At 39.0% G+C, this 16,523-nt stretch overlaps 1 long non-coding RNA gene across 1 annotated transcript; it reads left to right on the top strand.

Moving 5' to 3' along the window:
- The first annotated feature begins 14,534 nt into the window (after positions 1-14,534).
- On the top strand, positions 14,535-16,170 carry LOC146868627 (uncharacterized). The gene is made up of 5 exons (XR_014966325.1): positions 14,535-14,597; positions 14,695-14,823; positions 14,940-15,054; positions 15,167-15,277; positions 15,877-16,170. It is a non-coding gene; the product is annotated as an uncharacterized LOC146868627 (long non-coding RNA).
- Positions 16,171-16,523: the final 353 nt, after the last annotated feature.

The raw sequence follows: 16,523 nt of genomic DNA, 5'->3' as shown, positions 1-16,523 counted from the left end.
TATTCCCACTCTAGTCTATATTTAATTAAGATAAGTGCTGGACACTGAACATAATTAATTTACTATTCTCACTCCAACCTATATTAAATTAGAGTAGGTGCTGGACACTGAACTTAATTAATTTACTATTCCCACTCCACTCTATATTTAATTAAGATAACTGCTGGACACTGAACTTAATTAATTTACTATTCTCACTCCAACCTATATTAAATTAGGGTAGGTGCTGGACACTGAACTAAATTAATTTACTATTCCCACTCCAGTCTATATTAAATTAAAATAAGTGCTGGACACTGAACTTAATTAATGTTCTATTCTCACTCCAACCTATATTTAATTATAGTATGTGCTGGACACTGAACTGAATTAATTTACTATTCCCACTCCAGTCTATATTTAATTAAGATAAGTGCTGGACACTGAACTTAATTAAGTTACTATTCTCACTCCAAACTATATTAAATTACAGTAGGTGCTGGACAATGAACTGAATAAATTTACTATTCCCACTCCAGTCTATATTTAATTAAGATAAGTGCTGGACACTGAACTTAATTAATTTACTATTCTGACTCAAATCTATATTTAATTATGGGATTTGTAAAATTCTAAATTATATTTAAATTTTCTAAATAATTATTTTTTTATATTAAAATATATATAAACATTTTTATTTAACTTCCCACCCTTATCCCCTATAACCCAACATTCCGCTCCTAAAATTATTTGTAAAATTCTAAATTTAATTTACAATTTCTAAATAATTTTTATAAAAAATTAACAAATATATAAACATTTTTAAAACACTTCCCACCCTTATCCCCTATAAACCAACATCCCGCTCCTAAAATTATTTGTAAAAATCAAAATTTAATTTACAATTTCTAAATAAATTTTTACAAAATTTAAACAATATATAAACATTTTTAAAACACTTCCCACCCTTATCCCCTATAAACCAACATCCCGCTCCTAAAAATATTTGTAAAATTCGAAATTTAATTTACAATTTCTAAATTATTTTAATAAAAAATTAACAAATATATAAACATTTTTTAAACACTTCCCACCCTTATCCCCTATAAACCAACATCCCGCTCCTAAAATTATTTGTAAAAATCTAAATTTAATTTACAATTTCTAAATAAATTTTTTAAAAATTTAAACAATATATAAACATTTTTAAAACACTTCCCACCCTTATCCCCTATAAACCAACATCCCACTCCTAAAAATATTTGTAAAATTCTAAATTTAATTTACAATTTCTAAATAAGTTTTTTTTTAAATTAACAAATATATAAACATTTTTAAAACACTTCCCACCCTTATCCCCTATAAACCAACATCCCGCTCCTAAAATTATTTGTAAAATTCTAAATTTAATTTACAATTTCTTATTATTTTTTTTTTAAATTAAACAATATATAAACATTTTTAAAACACTTCCCACCCTTATCCCCTATAAACCAACATCCCGCTCCTAAAATTAAATATACATTTCACATTTTAAATAAAATTTACTAATTAAATTTTACAATATGTTAAAAAAATAAATTAACTTTTTTAAAACACTCCCCACCCTTATCCCCTATAACCCAACATGCCGCCCCTAAAACAATATAAATATTTCTCATATTATATACATTTTAACTATTTATACAAACAACTTCAAAATATTTACTAAACACACAATGACGATATTTTCACATATCGATATTATTACTAACGATATTACTTACATCGACATATAAGTAAAAAAAAAAAACGATATTTTTCACATCGATATTATCTATTTCGATATTTTGTACATTCGATATTTTTGACTCGATATTTATGTCCCTCGATATATAGACTGCTCACCGCTGAACGGGAGCACACATCGAGGGCATAAACATAATGGTACCGAATGAGCTCTAGCAAGTCGAAACACAGCAGCCGTTCAAGGACAAATGGCAATGTATAAAATTAAAGTAATATGAACATGCAGGCAAATAAAGCTTGTACACTGCACTCCCAGACGTCCACCTGCTACTGGACTCCTCCACAGCCTCTTGTAAAATCTAACAACAGAGCAACAAAACGTTAAAGATGGGTGGAGCTCAGTCTCCCCACCCAGCCTAGGGCCACCCAATCCCACCTTGACTGCACTGATCTGCCCTGCCCTGCCCCTGCTCATTAGAAACTATGGAGGTTTGTAAGTCCGTCCCGGGCGCTGCTGTCAACGCCCTTGGACAGATTGTATCAATGCTGCGCGTAGAAGGCAGGCCAAGCCCCGCCTCCTGAGGTAGCTGCTTTGGCTAGCGCCTCAAGGGAGAGGGACACCTCACCCAGCACATGAGCAGCTTCACCACATTTCACTTCTGTATAAATAAATAAAAAGCATGATCGATCTTTTTGTCTTTACTGAGCTGCTTGTGTGTGCACACCCTTCTCTCCTCTTCCATGAATAGTGGGGCAACGCCCCTTTCGCACATATATGCCTTCTGCCCCTGCTCTTCATACTCCCTAGATAACATCCATAACATTTAGTGCATTTTATTTTATTTTAGTTTCATTTTGACAGACGACTGTTGCCAAACTATTATGTGAGTACCACAAGAGAGGGGCTTTGGCTTCACCCACATTTTGGGAGCCAGGAGTACATATTTTGATTGGGCAGAAGTTGTGTTCCACAAATAAAGTGCTTGTCCTCCACCAGTTGTGATCATGTTGTTTATTTATCCAGCTGGCTCAGCTTGAAGATTCAGGGGCACACACATGACATTGCAATGCTATAAAAATGTCTATGATAACTAGATAAATTATAGTGTTTGTCTTTCTCAGGCAGCAGCACAGATGGGAGGAGGACAGTCATTACCCTTCATGGATATTTAGCTCTGGCTTGACAGTGCAACTGTCACCTGACCTTTTAACCCACACCAGTATTATTCTACAGTTCTTTGCTTCCAAACAAATACATATGCTATTTACTCGTAATGCTTCACGTTACTATTCTTTTAAAAACATCTATTGGCATTGCCAATGCTTGTTATTTCTTCTTATGCATTAGAATGTTTTTCTTTTGTCAGTTGAGCTTTCTTTTCTCCTTTCATATCGGTAAATCATTAATCATCTGTGTTATCAGCATAAAAGGTGTTTTTGGCTTTATGTTCACCAAGGTTTTGTGCCTGAAGGAATTTTTATCCTAATAATGTTGTCTTGCATTCACCTCACTCAAATACTCACCTCTCTCTTTGGTTTTTCAACTCTGATTATTTTTCTGTTCTGTCTCCACCAGATCCCGTCCCTTCAGGCATGGCTCATTTTTCCCCAAAACATTGTTTTCTCTATTTTATTCAAAATAGCACATGTTCTAGTAAAGTTTGACAAGTCGGGGGTTCACGTATTGTGGAGGCAGGGGCATAAGGAATCTTCAAAGGGCCTTAAATCCCTCAGTGAGAAAAAAAGTTTCATTTCTCTCAAGCCAGCAAGCCAAGCCTTTGTTTTGTTTTGATGCATGCAGCATACGAAATATGGAATTTCACTCAAGTTAGGCCCGCCCTAAGTAAACTCCTGGCACGTTTAGCCAGTGTCTCTGGGGTCTTCTTAGCTGCAAAGGGGGCTGAATTATTGCTCTAATGATGTGAACCTCGAAGGATACGATAGCAGGTGTTCCTTGGTTCTGGAATCAACAACCAATTAGTGATAATTCTGGGTAAATAGCTCCTGCGAAGACTATCTTAAATGCCCCCTTATCTTGGTAATTAAGTGGACTCCTAACCAATCAAGTCAAAATGCTCCCAGTAATGAAAACGAAAGTGCTTGAAGGTTGTATCGGAGTTTGGTGTCTTGCACGTCATGCCTGATGAGCGGCAGCTCCACTTTGTATGGCTGGGAGGCAGCCTGGTGCAAATTGGTTCTGAACTTGGAAAAAGTTGTGTCTGCTTCCGAAGGACAAGGGATGAAGCAAACCTCGAGGGACTTGAACCTGTGGCCTTTAGGTTAACTCTTTCATTTCACAAATAATTTCAGTTATTTTACTGCAAGAGCTTCCCTCCACTGCTCTGTAAATAGGTGTCTATCTTCTCTGCGATTGATCCTGGCCAGCATCGCTCAGACAACAGCACGATCAGCCATAATTGCCCGCTTTATCTGTGCAGATGTACGTAATGTTTAATTTCTGTAATTTCAAAAGCATCATCATTTTACAGAGACGGCAGTGGTCCTTTGAGGGAACATCGGACACGATTCGGCAGCGCAGAGCTTTAACCGAAGGCCCTAGATTCTAAAAAAGTACATCCTCAGTTCCATATTGTATAGAGGCAGCACTGCAGTACAGCTACACACGGCATCCTTTTCCCCAGAGTGGAAAGGTATTTACTCTAGCCCCTGTAAATCTCCAACCATTTCCCAGTGGAGGTGAAGCATGTGGTGGTAGAGTGGCATCTGGTGGGTTTGAAGCTGGTGCAGGTGAGTTGTTGGCAGGGTTCATGACTGAGGTGGGGCTTACAGGTTGCTGTTGTTTCCCACATGACGGAGACATTTGCAATGGCCCTGCAAATAGACACAGGCACCTCTGTAAAACGGCATGTATGATATTCATGACCAAGGCATGCCATCATATATATCTTCCTCCCTCAACAATCTAAATTATTTATAGTGCATCATTGCAATGTCTTAGAGATATTTTCATCTTTTCCAAGACATGGGTCTGTCTCTACATTAGCCTAGGTACCTCTTCCTGATAAGTTAGGATGGTCATCCATGTTGGGCAAATATCCCCCCCCCCCTCCGACACACACACATTGATGTTGGAAAGCTGATCCTCTCTGTGCAAAGGATGCACCCATGCCAATCCTCCCATGAGTGATCCTTAAACAATGTCTGCAGGTTGTGCATGACACTAGGCCTTTCCATTTGGGAGGTTGTGTGAAGAAGATTGGTGAATGGGGAGAAGACATCTACACTAGGAATTGCTTCTCCATCGGAAGATAAAGAAAATACTTCAGTTGTTCCTGCCTTGGAGTGGGGAGCAGGGGTGTCAGCAACAGTACCTGTAGACAAAGGGGTGGGTCCATAGGTGTCCTGCAGTACTGGTATGAGCATCCAGACATCTGTAGCTGCTGGCTTGGGCCTTGCAAAAGATAAGGGGGCATATTTACAGTAACTGGCGCATCCCTGCATATCAGCAGGGATGCGCCAGTTATTGTGCGCCACAGCTCCGCCACCGTGGATGCGCCGCATTTACAATGCGGTGCACTATGGGGCAAAAACGGCACAGATGAGTGACGCATCTGTGCCGTAAAAGTGGCGCATTGCTGGAGTTGCGTTGCAAGCGCGATGCAGCTCCAGCAATGGTCTGGGGGGGCCCGATGATCTTGTTAATGCTGCGTCAATCCTTACGCCTGCTTCAGGCAGGCACAGGGTTTTGACGCAGCATGGGCCTAAAAGTGACTGAGTGAAATTTTGTAGATTTCACAGAGCCACTTTTAGGAGGCGTTCCTGTGCCGGAACACCTACATGTGGCGCAGGGCTTTACAACGTGACGCATCTCCCAGATGCATCATGTTGTAAGTACCCCGCACCATGGAGCAGGATTTGCGCCGCCGCTGCATCACAAAAGTGACGCAACAGCAGCGTAAATGAGGCGCAAGGGGCTTGTAAATCTGCCCCAAGAGTTTCTTTGGAGGGAGAATGCTGGTCGGCCTTGAGATCTTTTTTTTAGAGCTTTTTCTTGGTGGCAGCAACAACCTCTGCTTTCTTCTTCTCTTCCTCCACCTCTATAGCTGTGGAGACCACAACCATGACTACTTAGAGGCGTATGTGTTTTCTTTAGGAATTACACACAATCCTCTGCTTGTGTACGGTTAGACATCATTGTTAGGCTCTGTTTCCAGGAGTGAGCAGAAATATGAAAAATAATTAAATCGGTCACTGTCTAGAGATTGTGTATTTTGCTTAAACAGAAACAGCCTACAATATTTGTTTTCAGATGACACCTTTTCATATGTAAATGACACCATGCCTTATCTATTGCTAATGTTCAGATATTTTACAAGCAAAGACCTGTATTACCTGCTAAAGCCACGTAGCCTTTCTTTGTGGATGGACCCTTAGATGTCTGCTACTGAACTTTGTTCCTGAAAGAAGGTTGTGGACATGTGTCTTGGATCCCGCAGCTGTTAATAAAATACAATAAAAATTCAGATTAGTCACAGTATGACTGAGTGTATTTGTGATATTTCACCCTAATATTCTCAAGCTGATTAAAGCTTCTATACATATATGGAATTTCCAATTTAGAGCAAAAAACATTGTCGGTGGACACATTTTTTTTTTTTTAGCAATGAGAAATTAAAAATAAAAGTGACTTATAACTATAGATTGTATCACATGTATTGAAGTCGATGACTTACCTGAGCAATGACCGGCAGAGGGCCGAAATGATGCAGGAAGACTGTCCAGGATGTCTGATGGGTGGACAGCAGTGATGATACCAGGGCAATATGGCTCGCTGAAACATATACATACACAGAGAAATGGCAGTAATGTACTTAAATAGAAAATGTTTAGAATCAGATGACTTTGATACACATGCCAAAAACAAGACCATAAAGACGTCCTAAATCAATGCTAGTATGATAGCCTTTATTATTTGTAGGTGTATAAAGATGTCATATAAGAGATATGAAAGAAATATGAGTGAAAAAATATGTGTGTAATGGGGGACATGGGTGCTATAGCGGTAGATAGGATACACATACACATATACTTACCAATAAGTATGAACAAAGGAAGGATCCATTTAGTGAAACAAGGAGAACACGATTCAACATATAAATTCATACATTACATTTTTAATTAAATAAATACAAAACTAAAGGTTTAGATTAGTATATGGATGAATTTGGTAAATATCCATATACTGAAATCAAAATATGGGTGTACATATTTCAAATGATTTTGCTGAAAACATATCACTCTTTGAATCTCGTCAGTTGTCTGTGGCCAATTCTCATGTCATGAACTGGTTGGAGTAGAGAAGAAGTGTTGGCAGCTGGTGAATGGGCAGACAACACAGGACCTTCAAAGAATAATCTGGTGCTATAAGGATAAGCACATTAGATGGTTATGGAATTACAATATAACTGTATGCTGAGTATATTTTAACACAAAAAGTAATATTAACATACATTAAGTGAGGTGACAGCTGCAGAATGCCCAGTTTTCTCACAGTTATGCGATCATAGATATCTGTATGGATACCTTTTTCTGTGGTTGGTATATATTTAGGTGCAAGCTCTGGTTGAGACCTGCCACACTTGATAGTACTCCCAATTTTGTTTTTGCTACCAATGCACTTAAAATGGGAGTGTATGAAAGAAGATTTTAATTTTAATTTTTTTTGTAGTTTTATATAGCGCGAAAATGACCCGTTAGGGTATCAGAGCGCTTTACAAGGAAAGATACGTTATGTACATGATGGCATGGGCAAAGTACAGAGATGGGGGATAAGGAAAAGTCACTAGTGGGACAAAGCCGTGGATATATGCAAGAGTCAATACAGTTCCAAAATCAGCGATGACTTGAGTACAATAGGGCACAAGGATATATACAATAAATGGTACAGATCCAAGTACAGGATGGCGTGGGCAGAAAACAAGGATGGGGGTTATGGAAATGACAAACGTAGGAGAAAGCTGTGGATATATACAAGTGTCAATACAGTTCCAGAAGATCTAAGCCTTATAAAATATAAAGGGGTGTTAAGTTGTATGTGCGTGGGAAATATGGGATGTGTGAATGTCTCTAAGGCAGGAGAGTGCAGCGTGTGTTTGGAGAAGAAATGTAGTGATAACATTTGGGCGTCTAGTTTCTTACCTGGCCTTCAGTTGGGATTTCTAGAAACAGTGAGGCCATGTAGCAGATCAAGAAGCATGGTGAAGCAGAAAGTTTTATGGAGGCAAGTGAGCCGGACACAGGATCTGGAGCCAACTCCAAGAAGGGTCTTTGTAATTTTCATCCTGGAAAAACTCTCCTTCACCCGCATCCTTTTGTCCTTCCTTTAAATATTTATATACCTCAGTGTGTGTGCCTCCACTTCCAGTGGATTGTCAAAGTTGGTCGCCTCAGGTCACACAGTAACTTCCTACTTCATTGCCTGTAATATTATGCAACCCAGTTAACCAAGGTCTGTATCCTCCTGCTCAGTAAAGTTAATCTCCCTCTTCAGTAGGTTTGGCTGCATCTTTGTAGTTGAGGCTGGTCTGGTAGCGATGCCACATATTCCAAAGAGTAGATGGCATTGTCCAGGGTGTGAGCTGAACTTATGTGTTTGGAAGGTTAATCCTTGTTAGGTATGTGTGATTTACAACGTACATATTTCCAAGGTTAATCCTTGTTAGGTATGTGTGATTTACAACGTATGTATTTCCAAGGTTAATTCTTGTCAGGTAGGTGTGATTTATGTCAGGTGAGTACTGACTTCCACCGTCAGGCCTAAAAATGAACTCCAGTCTTAAAAAGTTACTTGGATTAAGTTTATGGTTGTGATTTCTGTTGTAAAAGTCTCCACCCCCTGGTGCAAGGGGGACCCATAAATCATACAAATGGGTGAATATTTACACCAGAAATTGGTGAAAAAAAACTGGGCAGTTATGTCCGCCCAGGTACAGGAGGGAATAAAATTGTGAAGAGATCCTCAGATGTGGATTTCCCTTTGTGAATTTGTCCGTATAAATTGAGTTTACTCTATGTATTGTTTAATTCTTATTTGAGCAGTACATGTACAGATGCATGAATGTAAATATATTTTAAGCGACTGATTACTCGTTGCATTACCGACCCCTTTCTCTGCCACATTGCAATGGGGCTTAAAACTGAGATAATAAGGTAACGGAGGCAATGTGGACTGTGTATGGGTGGCTGCTTGACAGGTGTGTGTACAGTAGCCTCTTTATCTTTTGGACTGTGTGTTGTCTGTGTATACAGATGGATGTCTATAGGTATGTTACTCTCTCTCTGTGTATACTGGCATACATGGGTCCTGACAGGATGGATCAGTGAGTTAAAAAGACACTATTGACTTTCCCAGTGTGTGTCAAGATAGGCGTGGCTTTCACTCTTCCAGGTGAGGAATTGCATGGCATACAATTGGTGAATAGCAACCCCTGTTATTTAGACCAATTATAAACGTTAGACGTGTGCCATGAAGTAATGTACAAGAGCAAGTTATTATTTTAGAAGTATGTGTGTGGATGTTGCTGTCTGGCTCTTTCAATGCATCTTTGAAAAGTCAGACCTGCTGGATTTAGTCCTTGGCTGTGCTTCTTTGATTTTTAGGGCAGGTTAGGCATAACTAACAAAGTGAAAGTCTATCACCACTTTATTAATTCTGACCTTCTCGTCAAACTCAGTAAATCATAACAATGTGCAATTGGTGGAGTGTGGGCCCATGTGGTGCCAATGAAAAAGGTGCCAATATTTGAAGGTTTACTGAGCCAATTTCAAAATATTTAGACTCTATGTTACGTCCATCCATACATGCAATTCCTGGATATGTCCAAGATACCCGTCACATAATTAATTTAATGGAAGGCACTCCCTTCAACTCTAAGAGATAATGTTATACCTTACTTAATTGTATAACATGTACTCCAGCCCTGCTGCCTCTAGCTGCTCAGCCAGAGCGTGAGATGTACTGTGTGGCAAGCATGCACTCAACCGTGGGAACGATTGACCATGAACCATACCTCCGACATCCAAGAAACGGAGGATCACCACAAGAAAATTCCAGAGTCTACAATTGCAGATGAAATTGAAGGTGTGAAGGCACCGCGTTGTCCCCGGCCGTCGTGTCAACTTCCAAATAACACTTTATTGTCTATGAGCACAAACACCGTGGTTGGCAGAAAGGAACCGCATGGTTGACAGCTCTGCAGCAAACAGGCACCACCAAAAAGGTGAAAGACAATAGCGGCCGCCAACCACAAGATGGCAGCACGCTGTCGACATCGCTGCAGAGTGGCTCGCGGCGCGTCCATGCATCAAAACATCCACAAGAGCCAGACGACGAAACTGAGGCAGCCGTGGACGTCACATTGAGGATGCACGAACACGGGGAACTTCGCCGGAGGACTGCACGCGACCCTGTAACTTGACAGAGGTAAGCGCGTGCAAGGCTTGTCTCGTGACATGACTACACTTGAAAATGAAGGCTGCGGTTAAACTGCCAAAAGTCCAAAGGGCAGCCACAAACCGTTAAAATTAAGAAAATGGCTTACCCCCATACATGCACAATTGAAGTGGATGGCCAGGAAACGTCGGACAGAAATCATGACACCTTCCTTTATGTATCCGAACAAAGCGGTTGACCCTCACATTATTAAACAGCACTCTCCAAAGCAGCAAAGTCCAAAGTAGTTTTACGTTGAAATAGAAGTCACACACTTTGATGCAATTTCTTGACTGTCAACAAGCGTTGCCTTAAGAAAACATGTGCTAACCTTGTGATCGCGGAATCCAGAGAAAGACCCTGTGTGGGGATCTTTGTACCAAATTAGACAGAAACCAACGTAAGACAACTAAAAGAGCCTAAAGACATGGAGCAGGCACCTCGCCTGTATCGTAGACATCCAGAGGTCGCTAGTTTCATCAACCTGACTGCTGCACCTTAGCATGTAGAATCATGTAGCGGTAGTCGCTTAGGTTGAAAGACCAAGACACTTACTTTGCTTGTGAGACCTTAATTGAGCATACCACAAATCCTCTATGCCCAAATCTTGTGATACCACACCGTACCTGTGTGGTGTTAGACAGTGCTGACGTTGTTTGAAGATCAAACATGTTGCATGAATCTGTTAATCAACAAATATTCTGCATCTGTGCAGACACTGCACGCTGTTCAAAATTGTACCTTTTTCTTAGAAACACAGCAGACTCTGAAGAGCGATGTGGCTGGAACACCATCAGCTGGTTGTAGTGAAGCTACCCATCCAACTCACCAAACCCTTTTGTAGGTAACACGTGGCTGGAACACCAGATGTGGCTGTAGTGCAACTACTCCACCAACTCACTGTAATCCTTTATATGGCAAACATTGTGGCTGGAACACCAGATGCGGTTGTAGCTTAGCTACTCCTCCAACTCACTGTAATCCTTTATGTGGCAAACGTTGTGGCTGGAACACCAGATGCGGCTGTAGCTTAGCTACTCCTCCAACTCACTGTAATCCTTTAGGTGGCTATAGTATTCCCAGGCTGTAGTGTCCTATGGTGATGACACTGCTCTGTGGGGCTGTCCGTTGGTGAGGACACTGGTGGGGCTGGCGCTGGCTTGCCTGGGAATTCTTTCTTTGTAGATGTAGTAGCTTGTAGGATCTCTTGGTTGGAGGTATTATTAAGTCTTCTTTATTCAGTCTCCAGTACAGGTCACATCTGTCTTGACCCCAGCCAGCCTAGTGTGGTACCAGGTGTCTATCTTCATAGATCACAACATAATTTTGGCGACGAGGATGGGATGTACATTAGCACTGCGCGCAACTATTTATGGACTAAGCCATAACCCAACCCAGTGTAAGGGTTAACCTAGGTACTGTGTATGTATGGGAACTAACCCATGATCCAACCCCCTTGTAGAGGTTACATATCCCCATGTAGGAGTAACCAAACATAAATACGAAAAGAGCCCTTGACCCCCTTGTGGAGGTTACGTACCCCATGTAGAAGTAATAAACAAAACTAAACAAAGGGCTGTTACCCACAATCTTCCCTTGTGTATGGAAACAATGTGATAACACCCCACAGGACATCATGGAAGAACCATCCCTAGTAAAACTAAAACCTGTGGCATCACAACATTTAAAACTTTAAAACACATATACTACTGCAATTGCATTAACTGTAGAGCACTGGTGCAATGTGCCCCATGCCGGTGAGCGATCTCAGAACCACTTGGAGTACAACTTGAAGTAAACATAGCAGGCACTGAAATACTTCACCTCGAAGAAGTGAGACCAAAGCATAGCAAAATAAAATCCTTGCTGGGAACAACACCATATCTAAAAAGTGTTCGGTGTCAACAGAGGGACCATGCAGGCACGTACTCCAATGCCCGCAACTGCGGCGATTCTGCGGCGTAAAGTCCTCAAAGGAAAGATGTCAGAAACTGTGACTTTAGATGTGGAAAGTCTGTATTCTAACATACCAGGTGAAGGAGCCATCACAGCTGTGAAATGGTTCATAGAATTCCATGACATTGAGTGTAGCACTAATTTCATCACCGACTGCCTCAAAATCATTCTTGACGAGAACATCTTTGAATTTCGCGGTGAGCTATATAAACAAATAAAAGGAGTCAGTATGGGCACTTCTTGCGCCCCTACGGTAGCAAACATCTATATGGCTCACTTCGAACAAAAATTCATTTTTAACGAGATGGCACCATTTTTTGAATCTGTACTACACTGGTCACGGTATATAGACGATATTGTGTTTATATGGGATGATAATGAAGACAATTTGAAGGAATTCATCATGTGGCAGAACCTTTGTGATTTAAATCTGAAATTCACATCCCATATAAGCAATATCCAAATTGAGTTCTTGGATATACTCATCAAACACGAATTTGGTCAGATATATGTTGACCTGTTCACAAAAACTACTGCTCGCAACACTTTGTTGCACTATGAAAGCTTCCACCCTACGAAACAAAAAAATAGTATCCCTTTTGGTCAGTTTTTACGCCTAAGGCGGAACTGTACAAAGTTGGAAGATTTTGATAGAAGATCTATAACTATGAAAAAGAAGTTTCTTGATAGGGGTTATCCTCATAGACTCGTAAGAGAGTCATACAAACGAGCGAGGTTTTATGATCGTCAACACTTACTACAAGGCACCAAACAAAAACAGGAAGCAAATCTAGTTTTTGTCACTCGTCATTCACTTATGAACGAACAAATTCGCCAGATTATCTGTTCCAATTGGCACCTCCTTAATGTGAATAGAACCAAGACAGATTGTGTACAGAAACCTCTTTTTGCGTATCGCAAAAACAGAAATTTAAAGGATCACATTGTCAGATCTCGCATGCCTACACAAAAAGAGCCAATACAGAGAAGTACTGAAGGTATGCTTCCCGTAGAGGGTAATTTCAAGTGCGGAACATGTAAAGCCTGCCCTTTAGCTATTGAAACTAAACAATTTACTTTCAATGGACAAACAATTGTATCTAGGGGTATTACTAATTGTAAGTCAAAAAACATAATTTACTTACTAATATGTCCTTGCAACAAAGGATATGTGGGTGAAACATCTAGGTCTCTTAACATCAGACTTACTGAACTTAGGTCCGCTATTAGGACCAAAAAAATGGCTTCTCCCATGGTTTCACATTTTCTGGAAAACAACCACACTGAAGATAATATACAATGGTTTATTCTGGAAAAAATCCTTGGTAAAGAAGGCAAAAATTCCGACAAAATAAGAAAGAAACGTGAAGTTTTCTGGATTTTTAATCTGGATACAGTTAAAAAGGGCCTGAATTTGGAAATACCCTGGGATCAGGCGATTATCTAATTCTAGCCTTAGTACAAATCCCTTCTATACAGACAAATGTAGAGTTGAATATTTCATTCTTAAATAGGTGGATAAAATACACTGTGTTAGTTGATCTTGCCCCCATTTTTCTCTCAAATTTCAATATTGGGACCCCCTGTCTTGCCTTCTACTGGCCTATACATAAGCAGTGCCATCTGTGTGATATTCTGTCCCCTTCCAAGATGGCACTCGTAGATGTAGAATTGATGCATGTTTAAAAATCTTTTTATTCAGTACACACAATTTTGTTGTGTTGAAGAAATACATCATTCATAATGGTAGTTATTGAGACCCATAACATTATGCACCTTCACTAATGATGCTTATTAAGGCTTCGTTTTCTATCTACTTACGTAACTTAATATCGGGACTTTCTGTCCCTCTTCTAATCGATTCTCGGGCTGCAAAATGGGCAGCGCCATCTTGAGCACATAAGATTAAATATTCGAGGCTACAATCCGTTTTTTATTTTTGTTTTTATCTCGTAGTATTGCCATCTGTTCCTGATTAGCTATACCAATGAGATTTGTTTTGATATCCTGTCCCTTTCCAAGATGGCGTTTGTAGATGTAGGATTAACGCATGTTTAAAGATCTTTTTAATCAGTACACACAATTTTGTGTATTTGGAGAAATACATAATTCATAATGGTAGGTATTGAGACCCATAGCATTATGCACCTTCACTAATGGTGCTTATTAAGGCATCGCTTTCTATCCACTTACGTAACTTAATATCGGGACGTTCTGTCCCTCTTCTAATCGATTCTCGGGCTGCAATATGGGCAGCGCCATCTTGAGCACATAAGATTAGATACTCGAGGCTACGACCCGTCTTTTATTTTTGTCTCTATCTCGTAGTATTGCCATCTGTTCCTGATTAGCTGCACCAATGAGATTTTTGGCGCGCATATCGTTTGGTATATATATGGTGAAACGCTAAGTACGAGTTGACAGCGTTGTTTGCAGTTCAGTCATTGGAGCCAGTCATTCTATCATTTTGAGCGAGAATCAGGTATGTCACTACGGCCTGTGTTACTAGCAGAATTTTATTGCTAGAGTTATTATTTTTATTTAAGACCTCCCTTTTTTTTTTGTTATCGTTATTTTAGGTATACTTAGGAAATACCCTGTGAATTCTCATGTGTTGGACCACTGAATTAGCTTATATAGAAAGACGTTTTTCCGTCAACTTTGTTCTCATCTAGAATCGCATAAGGAATGATACCGACTAATCTCTAGTAAGTAGATATTGACACAACATACCATTGTCAATAGGTGGTTTTGTATCTATAGATAATACTTATGGGCACTATTATAACTATATGGTTATCCCTCTCGATTTCTTTTTTAATAGTTCCTGCCTTTAGTGGAATTTGGCACTCATTTTGACAGCTGATCCGGGTAGAGATGTATATACATCTATTCGTGGAGCGTTTTGATACCAATCACCGTATTTAAATCATATCTAAGTAAGTACAGCAGGAGGTTAGTTTAGTTACTTGTTTATTTGGGCTTTATAAAATTAATACATCTGTATGAATTTATTCACCCAACTATATAATGTATATCTTATTTGCCTAGAGAGAACCAGTGAATCATACCTTCTTTGACTGCGCAAATATTTGCTTTCAGTCATATAATTGATGCTCAACCCATTCCAAGACAATTCAGCTTTCCATTTTTTGCTATTCAGTAAGTGAAGTAGCCATTCCTTATTCTTTTTATTTGCAGCAATATGTGATGTATTAGTGGGTACTCTAGCTATATGAAGCTATCTGATTTGACTGTCTCTATACCTGTTTGATTATTCTTCTATACACCTCTTTATTTATTTCTTACAAATTTAATGTCTTTCTTAAATCCCCTTTTTTGACTTCTTCTGTTTACTTTCTTTCTGTTTAGCTATATAATCAGCCGATGTACATATAGGATCATTGTATTATAGTAGTGTTAATAATGATCAAAAGATGTTAATGAGAGTGTAAATATGTATACAATTAAGGGAATGCTTTATAGATGAGGCACGCTCTGTCCTCATTTGGTCACGTAATCTTTTTCACCAGTCATCAAATAGGAATGTTCATAATGAGTTGTTTATTCGAATGCCTAATATATCATTTTGAATCTTCTTTGTCCTTTTTCAAATAATCCAGCTATATACTATTAGCCGTAAGCAGTGTATTATATTATATTATTAGCCCCAAAAAAAGTGTCTAAAATTTAGTTGCACATGTATTTAAAATATTAAAATGTAACCACTTTCTTATATGTTGTTTATATATCTTTTTCAGTTTCAGTACAATAGACGGTTTCCTGATGAACGCAGTCATGCCGAAACGCGCGTAGTTCTCACCTACCGCATTGTTTTTATTATTCACATGTCTATTAAGTCCTTTGTTATTTGTTCTTATGATATCACACTTTTCTTTGTCTTTCTTTGTTGAAATAACTTTATTGTATTTTTCTGTTTATTGAGTTGTAAATATTGTCATATATTTAATTGCTATACGTCATATCAAATTATGAAAGAAAAATAATACATAAAAAAGAATATCATATGAAGAAATAAAAGTATTTTTCTAATTATAAGCGTCTATAAAGATTCTGTCTATGTGATTGGCACTTTAGTGGTTACATTTATGGTTTATATTGAATATATGTTATGATGTATGTTCATCCACTTGCTATAGTTTTTTACCTACATAAACGTTAGACGTGTGCCATGAAGTAATGTACAAGAGCAAGTTATTATTTTAGAAGTATGTGTGTGGATGTTGCTGTCTGGCTCTTTCAATGCATCTCTGAAAAGTCAGACCTGCTGGATTTAGTCCTTGGCTGTGCTTCTTTGATTTTAGGGGCAGGTCAGGCATAACTAACAAAGTGAAAGTCTATCACCACTTTATTAATTCTGACCTTCTCGTCAAACTCTGTAAATCAT

This window comes from Triturus cristatus, chromosome 1_2 (genome assembly GCF_964204655.1).
Source record: "Triturus cristatus chromosome 1_2, aTriCri1.1, whole genome shotgun sequence".
Taxonomy (NCBI): domain Eukaryota; kingdom Metazoa; phylum Chordata; class Amphibia; order Caudata; family Salamandridae; genus Triturus; species Triturus cristatus.
The sequence above is the reverse complement of the archived record's forward strand: the minus strand, read 5'-3'. Positions and strand labels throughout refer to the sequence as shown.